Genomic DNA, 15,673 nt, shown 5'->3' with positions numbered 1-15,673 from the left:
CAATCACAGTGAAGAGGATAACAGTGGTTACCCATATTTTGTTGCTGGTTGCAAAGGGGCCCCCATAATATTAGAAGCTTCTGGGCCCCCAAAATGTAGATGTGCCACTGTAAAGGGTACCTTTCTTTCACAGACTTCATTAGCAGTTCCATTCGCCATTCACACTTTAAGAAGAGCCTTGCATCTGCTCTGCCCCTCTAAATACTAGTGTGAAAAGAAAATCACTCACAATTACATAATAAAAGAAATACTGATGTATGATTTACATTCATCAGTATAGATCTATTCAGTGAGTCAAACATCCTTCATATATTTTTATTGTTTGCACACTAACCAGGAAAGGTAGTTCTATATCCAGATTTAGAGATGCCCCCCCCCCCAACAAGAAGATATCTACTTGGAAAGGATTGCATTTTATTTTTTATTTCTTTAGGAATCAGAAGAGCAGCTCTCTGTCTTCTACAAAATAAAGGTATAAAATAAAGAGTAAATTGCACCTGCCAATGATTATTTCCTTTAAAAAAAATGAAATGGAGCTGCAGTTGACTTAGGATATAGATCTCTATCCTCTCAGTCATTTTTGTGATATTTTTTCATAAACTCAGCTGCTTCTGGTTTGCCCTCTAATAATACTCAGAAGGCTTATTTCCCCTGTATAACTCTATGTAAACACAAAGTTGAGAGAAGGGTATTTAGACTCATCCTCCAGGAATGCTGCTTTTCAGAAAATGCTTGTTTACCCAACTTGGTAGTTTTCAAGAATATAATGTGCATTTTGAAATCATGATTATTTTTATTGTTGTTATCATTAATGCTGCACATGGAAATCAGATGCTTCTGGAATTTCTTCTTGATATGCTCTATGCTCCAGTGGTTTCTATTTACCATAGAAAGTTTCAGCGCTCTGGTAAATCACTGTCGCTGTGTTGTCTTTGAGGAAGATTTCAGAGACACTTTTTTACAAATGCTGTTAGGAGAGCTTGTTAGAAATCAGATTGCAGTCTGTCTCAAGTTCGCTAGAACAGTGGTTCCCAACCTTTTTAGCATCAGGACCTGACTGAAAAAAAGTTTCATTTTACCAGCCGCTGAAGCCTCTGTGGCTATAATGGTGATTGGGCAGCAGTGCTCCCCCTCCCCCCAAGTAGCAGGTTGTTGATGCACAATGAATGGAGTAGTGGCAGCAACCCTTCCTCCTCCCACTGTCTAAGGAGCTGCTGCCCCAACATTGCCAACCAAATCCCCCATTTGCCAGTGGGGGGTGTGAGAGGAGAAACTCCCACTCAGGGCCATGGTAAATCTACCTCACACAGAGTGTGAAGGCCATCATTTCTTGGCTGGTGAAGTTCATTTTGAAATGTTGATAACTAAAGCTGGGTTGTGAGATACCCAGGCCACACCATGAGGAGAACCTTATTCCACATTTCTATGCCATTGCCATGTTTCTTCCACAGGAGAAACAGCAGTGCTTTTCTCAGCAGCAGTCGCTACCAAGTTTTCCAGAATACCTCTCCGGCAGCCTGATCTTATTGGGCTGCCCCACCATGGAACTTGCGTTATGCCGGTGGAAGGAAAAGGATGCTGGCAGAATGTCAGTTCAGCCAGTGAGGGCTGTGAGATCTCAGCACAATTGCTAGCAGCCTGGTGCACTCACCAGCAGAGCCAACTACAGCCACCGATGTCAGTGAGTTGGCAGTGGAAGGGACTGCGGGAGTACTGGGAGCAAAATAGCTGGCACAAGTCCATTGGGACTTCACTTGGCCTGAGGAGACCTCTCCAACCTCTCCCCCATCCTGGGTTGCAGCATACACTCTATTGGTGCACATGCATCGGCAAGGGGGCCTAGCGGTTAGGTAGGATTGGGCTGAAAAGGGTGCTGTATGGTGGCATAGCATCACTCAGGCATTTGGGAGAGGGGAAAGAACTGTAGCTGCAACCAACAGCCACCAGGAGGAGCACTGTGCTGTTGTTGCACAGTAACATCTCCACAATTGCTTGCTCTCGAAGTGGCTAAAATGGTCCCCCACCTTTGCCACCTGTAAATGGGGCCGAGAATGGGAAGGGGCATTTTGGCTCTTCCTTATTGGTACACACTGTAAGGCAATTATGCTTCTTCTAACTAACTTTATCCAAAAGAACAGGCTCCCTCTTTGCTTTGAAGTCACTGCAGAACAGACACTCGGAGCCTGAAGGCTCAAATCCGATCCAACTTTTCAGCACTGATGCAGCCATGCCAGTGGGGCACACACTGCATCCTGTGGCTTTGGGGACAGTCACTGAAGCCTCCTCAAGATTAGGGACCATTTGTTCTCTTACTTTGCGGCTGCATTACGGCTGCACCGGCATTGAAAAGTTGGATAGGATTGGGCCCAAGTAAATGCAGAGTGTAGAGAAGATTCAGAAATGCACAGTGTTGGTGGGGAGTGAGGCTCAGGCAGTGATCCTTGTTGTGAGATTACAAGCCAACAAGAGTGTCCCTGTTTTTATATGTGAAATGTTGGTGGGGAGGGTATTGCCATTCTACAGACTTTCTTTGTCTAAGCTTGAAGTAGGCTTCATTCTAAAGACAAAGATTAACGGACACCACGCTGAGACAATGAGATGGCATGGATGGGAGTTTTATGACATTTTCCTTCATGAGTAAGGAGGGTTCTGCTAATTGATGTTATTAGGTTATCCTCATGTTATATGATGTTATCCTCATGAGTGAGAATAAATGTCACTGAAGGTGCAAGCCATCATGGATTATATATGTTTCTGTAGTCTTTTATATAATATTTTTATATATTGATAATCTAAGCAATATTTTAAAATGCTCACAGATGTATATTCCTTTTTATTGCAGTAATCTCTCATTGATTTTCTTTTCTGTGGATGGGGAGGCTGTTCCTAGTGGAGGTGTTTTGTGCATCAGAGTCTGGAAACACAGAACGGAGCACTTTATTGTAGCAACTGATTTCAACTTCAGAAAATACAGCTTTTGGTTGACTGCTGTGTTTTGTACATAGGGATGGGAAATCTCAGATCAATGGGAACTTTCAGGCTTCCTCCCTTTGTGATGAGGTATTTTGTAACCGACTTGGCGCTCCTGTTACTGGTGGCCTCACTACTTATGGCATGGCACAACACAGATCCCCAGTATAATCTCCACAACACTGTAGAACAACAATTCTAAGGCTAAAGTCATGCCCACATTTACATGGGAATGAATTCCATTGAATATATAAGCATACGTTGGGATATAAGCATGCATAGGATTCAGTTGTACAGAGCATAGCCCAATCCTATCAAGGATTAGGCTGCCCTATGGAGCATGCTGCAATAGCGACATGCAAACGAATGGCGACGTGAAAGGCAGAAGAGAAAAGATTGCAGCTTTTGTTTTCCGAAACGGGAATTCGACATTTCCAATTTAAGCATTAAATTTTTCAATTAAAAAATTTCCCTGAACTCTCAGTGGATATCAAATGCTTAGGTCACACAGTGAATACTTGATGGATATTCAGGAAGTATTGGGTACATATGTGGTGAATTTTTAACGTTACGATGTTGAGGTATTTCTGAGGGGAATCTGGAAGGGTAACTTATTTCAATTTGACATACTTGCCTTGGTTTGTGAGACAATGTGTGTGTTGCCACATGCAAGAGCTAGGAAGAGGCATAGTTACCAAACAGAATCAATAAAAGGTGAACGTTCCAACAGTCTTTGCAAGGAGATATTTCCACCACAACAAAATAACTACTGCTGATCCAAAAACCGAAAGTAAGCAATATTCAGCACATGCCTACTTGCAACTCATTAATTAATGTCTTAATTCAATTTTATAAAATGTCAATGAATGTGAATTCTGAAGGAAAGGAACACATTTGTTTAAGTATAACATACCTTACAGCCCAATCCTATCCAGGGCTGGCCCAGAGTGTGCAGTGGTGCTGACACTGCCTTAACGGCATACTGTGGGCTTGTTAGGGACAAGACAGAGAGTAAATAAAAACTGGTCTACTTACCTATTTCACTGCTGCCTAGTCCTGAATGGGTCTACTCGGATCTGCGCCTGCTCTTTAACTGACATAAATCCAAATGAGTACAAGGGGAGGGGGTGTCAAGTACAGTTCAGGGGTACAGGATATTGGTGCTGCCACTGCTGCTGATATCCACCCCAGCCTGCCCTTGACATTTGACTGGCCCAGCCCGATCCCTGCCCCAATTCTCCCCTGGAATGCCCTCTCTGCCGACCTACCTGTTTCACTTGGGGCTTGGCACTCTGTTGGTGCATGTGTAGGGTTGCCAGTTGTTTGCACTGATGGTCCCAGCCTGCATGCCATTGCAGCGGCTGCCATGACAGTGGCCTGTGCCTTAAGCTGACCAAGCGCAAGTTCCAACAGCACAAGGTCTGGATAGGATGGGCTGTTAGGCTATGGTCCCAATACACACTTACATGGGAGTTGGTCCCACTGAACTATTAGATTACACAGGATTGCACTGTTAGAGTTTAATCAATGAAAATAATAAAAGAATAGTTCATATTTTCTTTTCCATCAAATTTGGGAGTGTGGAATATTTATTATTATAACAGCAGACCAAAATGGATTTACAGAAAGTTCAAAGTCCATCACTATTATGAAACATCCAGACATAAGAGATGGATTAATAGCACTTTTTGGTGAGCACTGTTGGTGATTGATTCATCTGCCTGTAATATTTACTGCTTGAAGGAGAACCATCATCATTTTGCACTGAGATACAATACAAAACTGTACAGAAAAATTAACTTCAAATTTATTTTCATCAACTTTCCCCTATCATTCCTGCGATTGCTATTTAACTTTGCTTTAATGAGCACAGAAAAGGCTGAAGATGCTATTTCAAGTCTCAGTTGTGAAAGTGAAGAGAGTTCAGTCTCTGGGGGCAAGACTTATGGCATGGATCAAAGGTCTGTTCTTGGATATTATATTCAGGGCTAAAAGTTACTGTTAAAAAGCACTGTACTTTGATAGCATTTGTCGTGATAGCATATATCTTTTATTTTATAATAACAAAACAAAACAAAAAGTGTTCCTGAAGAATAATCATATGATCCGCTCCTGCTGCCCTTCTTAAGTGGATCCCCTGACCAGCTCAAAGACCCTACAATCAAAATGACACAGGATATGGTGAAGAGAGAGGACAAGGATTGAGAAAGGAGCAACAGAAGCAGCATAATTTTAAAAAAAAATAAATGAGGCAACGGAAAGGCTTTATGGAAAAATTGGAATTTGAAGAGGGATCTGAGGAAAACATGGTTATTATTACACGAATAGCCCAATCCTATTACACACACACACCCCTGCCAATGCAGCCATGCCAGGGAGCACTGGCTGCATCCTGCGGAAGAGGCCGTCTCGGAGATTTTCTCCAGAGAAGAGAACATTTTTTACCTTGCCCAGGGGTAAACCTCTGGGTCTACTCAGACCTGTGTCAGCAAGCAATTTTCCTGGCACAAATTCAAGGCGACCTGGCAAGATGGATTGAAGCCAGGAAGGGGGAGAGGCTATCAGTGGCGCTGCCACCACCGATCCCGACCATTCCTGGCCTTGACACACACCCTGCCCTGCTCCAGTCTCCATTCTGTTCCTCGCCTTCCCCTTCTTATTCTACCCACCACCCATCCCCCTGCAACAACCTACTGGCACTGGGGCTGTTCAGGAGGCCAATGGCAAGCAGCTAAGGCTGCTCACCCGTTGCAGCAGCAGCCCAGCTGCATAGAATGGCGGGTAGTGCTCTGTGACCACCATAAAGCATGATGGCCTGCTGGAATGTGAGTTCTGGTAATGAAGTGGAGCTATAGATTTGAGCCGTAACAGGCACAAAATTGTCTGGGCCTTGGAGCAGACCCAAATGTTACAGTCTCGTACATAGGTAATTGCAAGAAAACTCTTCTGCATTGTATGGGTCTACACAGGAGATATATCTGCTAGAGGTGTTTGTTTCTGGTGAGTAAGATAGAATTACAGGTGGGACCTTTTCACATGAAATTCCCCCTCTTTGCCTTTTAGTTGTGATTTTCTCTCTATATATATCTGGTTATGCCACGATTATAATACCATGCAAGCTAAACTGTTCTCCCAGCATACAGGCCACATTTCCAGGACCCTGGTCAAGCCACAAGCTCATGGTTACACAACCACCACCCCCATAGTCACACACTATGCCAGGAAGTCTTGTGTTTTAATCCAATCACTGTTTAAGGTCTCCTACATTACTGTATGCAAACTTGAACTGCCTTCCACTTCAATTTGGTGTTGAAATTCTGTTCCTGATTCATTGCATTGTACCTATGTTTTCCACAGTCTTTGTTAAGTTCCCCCTTGAGGAAGCCAGCCATCAAACTCTGATTGAATTTTGCTGATAACTGACATCCTGATCCCTATTCGAATGTATACATTTTCCAAGCACCCAGCCTTGTGTTAGCAATCAAGCTACCATCCAGTTCAGCACTGTAGGCACTGTCTCCCAACCCATTATAAGAGAGGGCTTCCTCTCACAGGCTCTCTCTCTCTCTCCAAGGCCCAACACATTTGTGTTGTGTCAGAGGCTCCTCTCCACAGGTCTCCCCCCCCCCCAACTGCTCTACAAGACAGGTAACTATCTTGTGCCTGGGGATCCACTATCCACTGGGGATATCTAGGCATGACCTGTACAGCTTAAGTCTTACTGAACACAAAGGGCTAAGTAAAAATAACACTGGTTTCAAACACCTGTAGCTATAGGGTCTCACTATGAGGACTCAGATAATCACATGAACCATGACACCCACCAATGACAGCCAGGAGGTCTCTACATGATCAAATGGATCCAGGTTGCCAGTGGTTCCCAAAATAGTACAATGGCTATGTAGAGCCTTGGAGTGCATAACATTCAAAGTGACCCTTATTCTGCTATGAGCCCCTATTTATGCTGGTACAGATTAAAAGGCAGAAGCTCCAAAGAGAACTATTTTGAGGGTGCCACTTTGCATAAGATGCAAGTTATATTTATTAGCCAACTTTGGTGGACAATGACAGGTACAAAAATGGCAGGCATAGGCTACAACCACAGACAGGGAACCATCTGCAATACAGAGATTATTATTCTAGCAATATTTCCTGAAACCAGGAAGCTGGGTACTGCTCCCTTTCCTTGAGTCATAGGAAGAGCCATCATTTTGTGTTTCTCCAGATATAAGATCCCTAAGAGAAGCCAGATGAGCACACAAGTATCATATTTGTCAATTCCCAGCTCCAGGTGACCACATGAGAAAAGGGTACCCAATTTGGGCAAGTTCATAATCTGTGGGGTCTTGAGTCAAAGGTAAGTCTACTCTCATTCTTAGGGCACAATCCTAACCAGGTCTACTCAGAAGTAAGTCCTATTTTGTTCAATGGGGCTTACTCTCAGGAAAGGGTGGTTAGGATTGCAGCCATGGGGCCCAATCCTATCCAATTTTCCAGCACCAGTGTAGCCACAATCTAACCCCAAGGTAAGGGAATAAATGTTCCCATACCATGAGGAGGCCTCTGTGACTGCCTCCCCACTACAGGATGGAGCACACAACCCAATGGCACTGGAAAATTGGATAGGATTTGGCCTTTAGTCATGTAAACAGTGAATGGATATTTTATAAAAACTCAGGTGATGTTCTGTTCCCTGTTATGCCATGTGATCATTTATCATGGCAGTTTAAACTTCTTCTGGAACAATTACATAGAAAGTGCAGCAAAGCAACAATTTGGGTGAGTGCTTACACCACTGGTTACGGTGTTAAGTCACAAAGTGCTAATTTGTCACTTGATAAACTGGCAGAAATTGAAAGGTCCGGTACTCTATCCATTACTGCTTGTCTATGACCCTCATAAGATCTGAAAACTCACAGCTCTAGTAAACCTTACCATTTGGATCAGCTCTCAGGGCCTCATGAAAATGGCAGCCCCATGGGCTATGTCTTAACATTTTCTCATGTTAGTAGCCAACCACACCGCTCAGGAAATTTTCTCCATGCCATTGCAAAAGCAAACAGAAAAAAAACAAACAAAAAAGAAACCATGTTGGGATTAAGCACAAACTGCTATACAAAGCAATTGCCGAATGATGTAAAAATTCCCTATAGTGTTGAGCAACTGTAGTGCCAAGATGGGGAGAGGATGGGTGCCCCCGGCGGAAGCCCTCATAAGATTAAGAAGTATCCAGAGCAGGGAATGAAAGTTTGTAAAGAAAGTACTGAACACAGACTTCCTGTAGTATCAAAAGGAAAATTTATGCATCGCCTTTGAGTTCAACTTCTCCATTAAAGCTTTTTCCCTATAATCTAGGGAGTTCTTATCTTGGTGACTTATGATGTTATGGAGGGGCTCATGCATGGAAAATGTCAATAGAAATAGTAACTCTAGAAGGGAAGGGCCTCCTAATTAGTCCCCATTTAGATTTTATGATGGCTTTGAGATCTGCTCATCCTGACAGTGCGCACTCTGGTTACATATTGTTCTAGCCTGAGGGAACCATAGGAAAATCCAGATTTATTGTACCTATCATACCAGCATATTTCATTTGCCATTATGAGCAGCCATCTCGCAATGATGCAGGAGTATTTATTACAGATTAAATTGTAGGACCTGGATGGTTTAGTGAGGTTCTTGAGGTATCATTTATGTCATTAACTGGCTCATTATCAGATCTGCAAATCTCAATTCCTTTTTTTTCCCCCTTCCTTTTTTCTTCTTTTTTCGTGTGTGCCTTCTGTTTAAGAGCAGGGACTTGGGTTTCAGCACTTTGAGGCTTCAGTGTGTATGCATCTGTGAGTGTGTGAAAGAGAGTGAGAGGGTCGGTGTGCATCAGGTTTTAAGCACAGTCAACACAAATCAGTTGCATTGTTATTTACATTGTGATGAAGGTTACCAAATGCACCACTATGATGATTTTCAGAAGGGTAGGCAAATTAGATCTTAATTGTCGGGTGGTCATAATTTACAACACCTAATAATTATCCGTGGAGTTGCTTTGAAAGAAAGAAAGAAAGAAATCTCTCTGATCCTGGGATGGAATTTCATATGATCATCTCCCATATGTTTCTTTATTGATTCTTCTCCATTAAAGGAGATTGTGATGGAAAAATCAGAACAAGGTGCTAATCCAGGAAGCAATTTAATTGTTATTTAAAAAGATGGTGGCAGCATGACACTGTTACTGCAGGCAAAATAGCACTGTAGCTCTTTGCTCGGGTTATAATGTTAACTCTGTGTTAAATATTAGGAATAGGATTAAAGGACACATACTAGTATTGATCACTCTCGACCATTTACTGTGTGGAAGTCATTATTTTTACATCTGTGAGGGGTTTTTCTTCTTCCAAAATCACACCCTCTGGGGAGATCTTCAGTCAAACAGTGCCTCCTCTGGTAGAGGTAGTGATGTTATTTGAATTTATTGTCTGACTCAACTTGTGTGTCCTTCCTTGTTGGTATTTGCCCTATTTACTCTCCTATATTGCTTTTTCATAAAACCAGGGGGATGGCATTTAAGTTGTTGTGTTCTTTGGTATTAAAATGCATCTCATACAAGCCCAGAAGTACATGCAGGATTGCTTGGCTCCGGTCACAAATTATGTGGGAAGGAACTGCCCCACAGTGTGGTGGCTGAGATTAATTAATTTGTTCAGTGTGTGGTTGCTGCAAGCTGCCTCAGGTTTAGAAAAGAAGAAGAAGGCTGTTATACATTAAAATCACTGTAATCTTTTCCAAACTTCCATATCCTCTGTATGTTTAGGAGAGCAAGAGCTCGGTTTTGAATGACTGGTTTGCTATGCTGGGTTTTCCACTGGCATGCTTGTAGAATAGACTCCTGAAATAAGGAGATCCATTCTTAAAATAATGGCTCTCCAGAAACCATAACTTTTTTCCAATTTTTTTTCTTTTATTTTGAAATTCTTTTTGTAAAACTAAGTTTGTTAACATTCCCTTTCTCTAAACCAAATTTCAGATGAAATACGTTCTAAAGATAAGAGCAGATATAATGAGGTAGAAGTGACTTTTCACGCTCAGATAATGGATTTGTTCATTGTTACAGAAGGCAGTGATAGCAAATTGTTTTGAAGAAAGTTTCTAATGGGGGGGACGGGGACAGGTGTGTTGCCACACAGACTCATCAGTTAATGAAACAGCTTCAAAACCAAGTTAAAAATCATATAAGCTTGTAGAGCAGATAACCTATTACATTCAGAGTGTCAAAAATATGACTGGCTATAGTCATGACAATATTCCAAATATAGAATAATATAGAGGCCCCATATTTAAACTTCAGACTTGCAACCAAGAGACACAACATTGAATGGATCAGACTGAAATATTTTTTCTTCATGTTTTCCTACTAAATACAGCCATTTAGGAGCTTCAGTTCTACTCACCATCATGACACACCGAACCCCTCTCCATCATACATACACGCAGAACTTTAAAGAGACACAACCAAAAGAACTGCATTTTTAAAATGTTTCAAAATATATGGTGGAAATGCAATTATTTTGTTGCTACGTATGTATGTATGTATGTATGTATGTATGTATGTATGTATGTATGTATGTAAACTGTTGGCAAGTCCTTTCTACTACAGGCTCCAACTCAGGTGTCTTTCACAAATATTTTTAGTGGGTCACACACAAGACAGTTGCTCATTTCATTTTGCAATTTCAGGGCAGTTTTTAAAAGATCTCTGAATTAATCCGAGCAGACACATACCCGGTAGACAGAAAAACACTTTTAATTATTTCCTGTATTCACAGGAATCCCTGTATTTCCTGTTATTTACTTCAAATGGCCCTTTAAACAGCACTTGGTGCTTCAAATGTGAGGCCAAAGCTATGAAAGTGTTAATTAAAAAAAAATTGCAAGTCTTTATTATCAAGACTCTCTTCTACAAGAATGGCTTTAATGCTCTAAGTAAATTTAGATACTCTTCCTGCTTTAAAATACAGCAATGTCTGTAAGGGGAGCATCCATAAATACAAAAAATGCTATGAATATTGTTCAGCTATTCCCCTGATAAATGTTTTCAACTCGGTTGAAAATGGATTGCAATTATTTTTTTTCTTAAAAAGACTCTACCTGAGCTGATGGCCAATTAAAGCGAACTTAGTACTAAATGAGTCCGCTTTCACACTTCTGTGTACTATAGGCACACTTGAATAAATAAAATCCATAATTGCCATAAATAGGCTTCTTGAAAGAAGAGATTCTTAGCTGTAGGTTCTTTTTAAAGCTTTTCTCACCAGTCTCAGTACTTGGTCTGTGCAGTATAATCTTAATATCAAGCTTGCTCATTAATCTACATTCCCTTTTTCTTTTTTTAGATTAGTCTAGACTGTTCTTGTAGCAGGATTTCTCACTGGGTTGCCGTAGGAACAAAGGACCCAAGTAAATATGCTTATAGGGAAGAAATGACTACTAATTAAACGTGAATAGCATTTATAAATTGTCCAGTTCTCACAGAAACTGCAGCATAATATGCGTTGATACCTTAGTTAGAAAAAGACAGCCAGATATGCACTTCCCCCCCCCACACAAGCACATATTTTAACCTGTGCCAAGAATGAAGGCAACATTTTAAGACAGATATATTATTTTATATAATTTTGTCCCTGTCTTGGTTATAAATCCTATAATGTTATGCACATATCCTTTAATTGCATTAAAGACCCCTGATAAAGATATCTGGCTCACTGAGAGAAGGTTGACCACCTTCAGTCACTTTTGCCTAATTTCTGTTTCACTGAATCAATGTGGTTTCCTTGCTAGTTCTTTGAGTCATTTTAAAAAAAAAATTCCTGGCTGTTTCAGTGCTATAGGATATGTCACCATTCTGATAGGTGCAGAATACTATCTTTCCACTTCACATGGTTGATGGAACTGATGTACATTTGAAGTGATAAGGAACAAGTTGGTGGGGGGGGAGGGAAATCTCCAAATCCTTGGAGAGGTTAGCATAGAATTTGGTTTTCTACTCGAGTCAGCAGTTATACGTTCAGAAGACGCTGGAGATCGCACATTGGAGAACAACTCTCTTGGAAACAGGAAAGTGAATGGCTGTAAAAATCTATATGTTTACTTCAGTGTGTTTATGATTTTTTTTAAGTAGCATGGCTTGGATCAGAAGAGTCCCCTGCATAAATGGAAGGCACCCTGGCTCACACATGGGGAAACACCAGTTTTCCAGGAGCTGTATGCAGTGTAAGTTTGGGGCTAACTGCAGGCCAGCCCGGGGCAAGGGGAAACACTTCCCCTAACTCTGGGTAACACTGCAGCAGCCCCAATGGGGCTACACAGATCCACACCACCTAAATTGGTGGTGCAAATCCAGGCTGGCCCAGGCTGCCTGGGAACAGAACTAGGATCTGGCATAAGCGTTGGATCCTGGCCCTGCCTCCCACTCCCTGCCCACCTGTCCATTTTCCTGCCCATTGCCCGCCCCCTTCATCCTGAAATGCTGCCTCCCTGCCCTCATCACAACTCCCCCAGATCCCTGCGCCAGCCTGGAATGGCTGATGCAAACATACCCTTTCTGGGGTCCACGTCAGCACAGGGAGGCCAGCACATGTCCTTGCGCCAGCTTCCCCAACTTGAATGCACAAATGTGCTTTATGGCAAGTTTGTGACCCTCCTGGGCCAGTGCAAGGGACATGCGCCAACCCAAGGGTGCTTCAGGATTGCCTGCTTAGAAAGCTGATCCATTGCGCAGATTCCCTGCTTTCTTATGGCTTTTTTTTTTTTAAACAGCAGGCAACTCTTGCTGCTGCCTCTCCAGAGCTTGCTGATGCAGGCATCCTGCTTTTTTTTTTTTTTAAACTGGAAGCCAGTTGCCCTGCTTTTTTATCACTGGAAAGCACTAATGATTACAGCCTAACCTGCTGAGGCAAATCTTCCTGCTGCCTCCCCAGAGATTGTTGACACAGGCACCCTGCCTGTTTTTTTTTAATTGGAAGTCAACTATTAATGGGTGTGTGTGTGTGTGCTGCTCAATTCACTGCTTGAGAAGAAAGGAGCAGAGTAGAAAGGCAAGGAACTTTTTCTTTTTACTTGTTAAGTCCTTGGACTTTTTTTTCCCCAACTTGTTGAGTCTGGTGAGGCTCTGCCTCCCCTGCCTGCACATTGCTGTTAATGAAAGTCATGTCATCCTCCAGGGGAAAAAAGCCATAACTCGAATATTGTTTATCATGACTGCGGCACTTTCATTAGATGAAGTGTTTTGTCATTTGTTCTGCATTAATCCTCACAACGGTGTGGTATAGCAAGCTGAGCTGAAAGGCAGTGACCCAAGGCCACTCAGCTCCTTGGTTGTCCAAGCCATGCCAAACACTGTGCATTTCAGTCCCTGAAGACTGTGTGCAGCCTAGGCTTCAGCCCATTCAAATATGCTGCTAACACCCAGCACCAAAATATCTGTGAAACCTCCTCAGCGTGGCTTTGCCAAGCATATATTTGGGAGTAGGACCTGCCTCAAAATGGCAAACCTCTCTGCTCATTCTGGCAAGGAAACCGGCTTCCCAAGTAAAAGCCAATCCTTGTGCTTAGGGTACCACTAAAATCAAATTGAGGCCATGGGATTGCTCACATGACAAAGTCTTGTTGGGGAAGGATGTCAAAAAGCTTCCTAATCTCAAGAACCAGGAGGCTTCAATGCAAGTATCACTCCTCTTCCTCTCAGGCCAGTTCCCCAACACAGAAAACCTCTCCATCATTGCAATAACAAGACTGGGCAAATGTACATATGTACAAGAACAGATGGACTGGATTCTGCACATGCTTTCTTATTCACTGAAAAAAAAAATTGTGCTTTGATGAGTTTTAAATTATATGCTTTAAAATATGGTTGAGATCATTGTTTTGCAAACATGACAAGCAATTGACTTGCCTAACATAATTTTCACAACTTGTATTTGTATTACCTTAAGTGCTATGGCGATCAAACAACAAAGATAATACAATGTCGTAACAGTTCCAGGCAAAATCACATAATTCTGGTTCTTATCTGGATATTAGTTCTAGGGCATGTTCTGTCTAGGGTATGTGAATTAACATGCATTTGCTTCCCCAGGCACACATGTGAAGGATTTTTGACCACTGCTGAATGCATAACCACATGGTATATTGGCACTTAAGGGGTTAAATGAAGAGGCAGGAGTCAAGAGGAACTGAAACAAACCCATGCCAGTTTATTGAGGGATTTAAGTATAATATCAGAGGTAGGGGAAAGCAATAAAATTAGTTGAAAAGGTTCAGGCTAAATAGAAAGCCCTAAGTTTTGCAACTCCTCAGAGCTGAGACAGGAAGTGGGGAAAAAAAGAGCATGCTATGATCAAGGGATGGGGAATGAATGAGCTGCAAGGAGAGAGAGAGAGAATGCCAGAGAGGAAGCCATTAAAGGGGAAAGGAGGAGGCAGATGTATAGATCAGCCAAAGCAAGGGGAAGATAGTAGACCCTCCCTTGCCCCCGCTGTTTGGCGCATTCACTGAAGTGGCTAGGCAAGAAGAGGTATGTTAACTCTGCACAGTGGAAATCTCATGTGCACCCAAGTGCAGAGAGAAGGAAGAATTCAAATTGGCGTCTCTACACCAGAGCAATTATAGTCTATTTCAGTGATTTTCAACCTTTTTCATCTCATGGCACACTGACAAGGCACTAAAACGGTCAAGGCACAGCAGCAGGTATTTGACAATTGACAAGGCACACCATGCTGCCAGTGGAGGCTAACATCTCCCATTGGCCCTATTAATAAATGACCTTCCCCCAAATTCCTGTGGCACACTGTGGACCACTCGCAGCACACCAGTGTGCCACGGCACAGTGGTTGAAAGTGGCTGGTCTATTTGCACATGAGGTGAGTGAGGTCTCATTGGCTTAGGGTCCACCCACCCCATGAAAGTATAGCTCCTTTCTGGGAATCTTTCATTCTCCACTTTCTGGATAGGCTTCACCTGTTGCCCAATTTCTGGGGCAAGAGGGGATGATGGAATTTAGATGAGGGAAATGGCTGGTGATTAGGTTAATTTCTGATAAATATGTTAATTTCCACAATCACATGAGGATGTGGTGCTATTAGGTCTTGCACATGCAGGGGCACCCTAAGGTCAGGATCCTTTGTTCTTTTGTTTGTCCAAACAGACTTTTTTTTTTACCTTTGATGGCACAATGTTTGTGCCATGTCTTTTGGGTCCAAATGGGGCTTCAGCATAAACTGTGGTCATCCTGGGAAAATTCTGCTTCTCCATGTGACTTTTCATGAGCAGGGGGAGAAGAGAGAGAAAATGGAAAAATGGTTTTTTAAGCATGCCTGGACTTCGTGCTTTCCCAAAATTAATCCTGGGTGAAAAGGCATGTATCTAGTGCCCAATATGAATAGAAGAATTTTGCAACATTAGGGATAGATGGAGACAGATAGAAATAAAAGGGAGAAAGACATTCTTAATTTGTTTGATCTTACCACCTTTTAAGTTGTACGTCCATGAAGGTGAGTGACAATGTCATGATCTGATCATTTAGAGATTGCATCTACTGAAATTAACTCCAGAGACCATGGTATCCACACACCTCTTGTTTTCTCAAATTAATGGGTTATTCTTTTTCCTTATATTAAAAGTAAACATAGTTGATCAACAAACCTGGATTAGAACC

The sequence above is a fragment of the Tiliqua scincoides genome, chromosome 1 (genome assembly GCF_035046505.1).
Source record: "Tiliqua scincoides isolate rTilSci1 chromosome 1, rTilSci1.hap2, whole genome shotgun sequence".
NCBI lineage: Eukaryota > Metazoa > Chordata > Lepidosauria > Squamata > Scincidae > Tiliqua > Tiliqua scincoides.
This window is presented reverse-complemented; position numbering follows the sequence as displayed.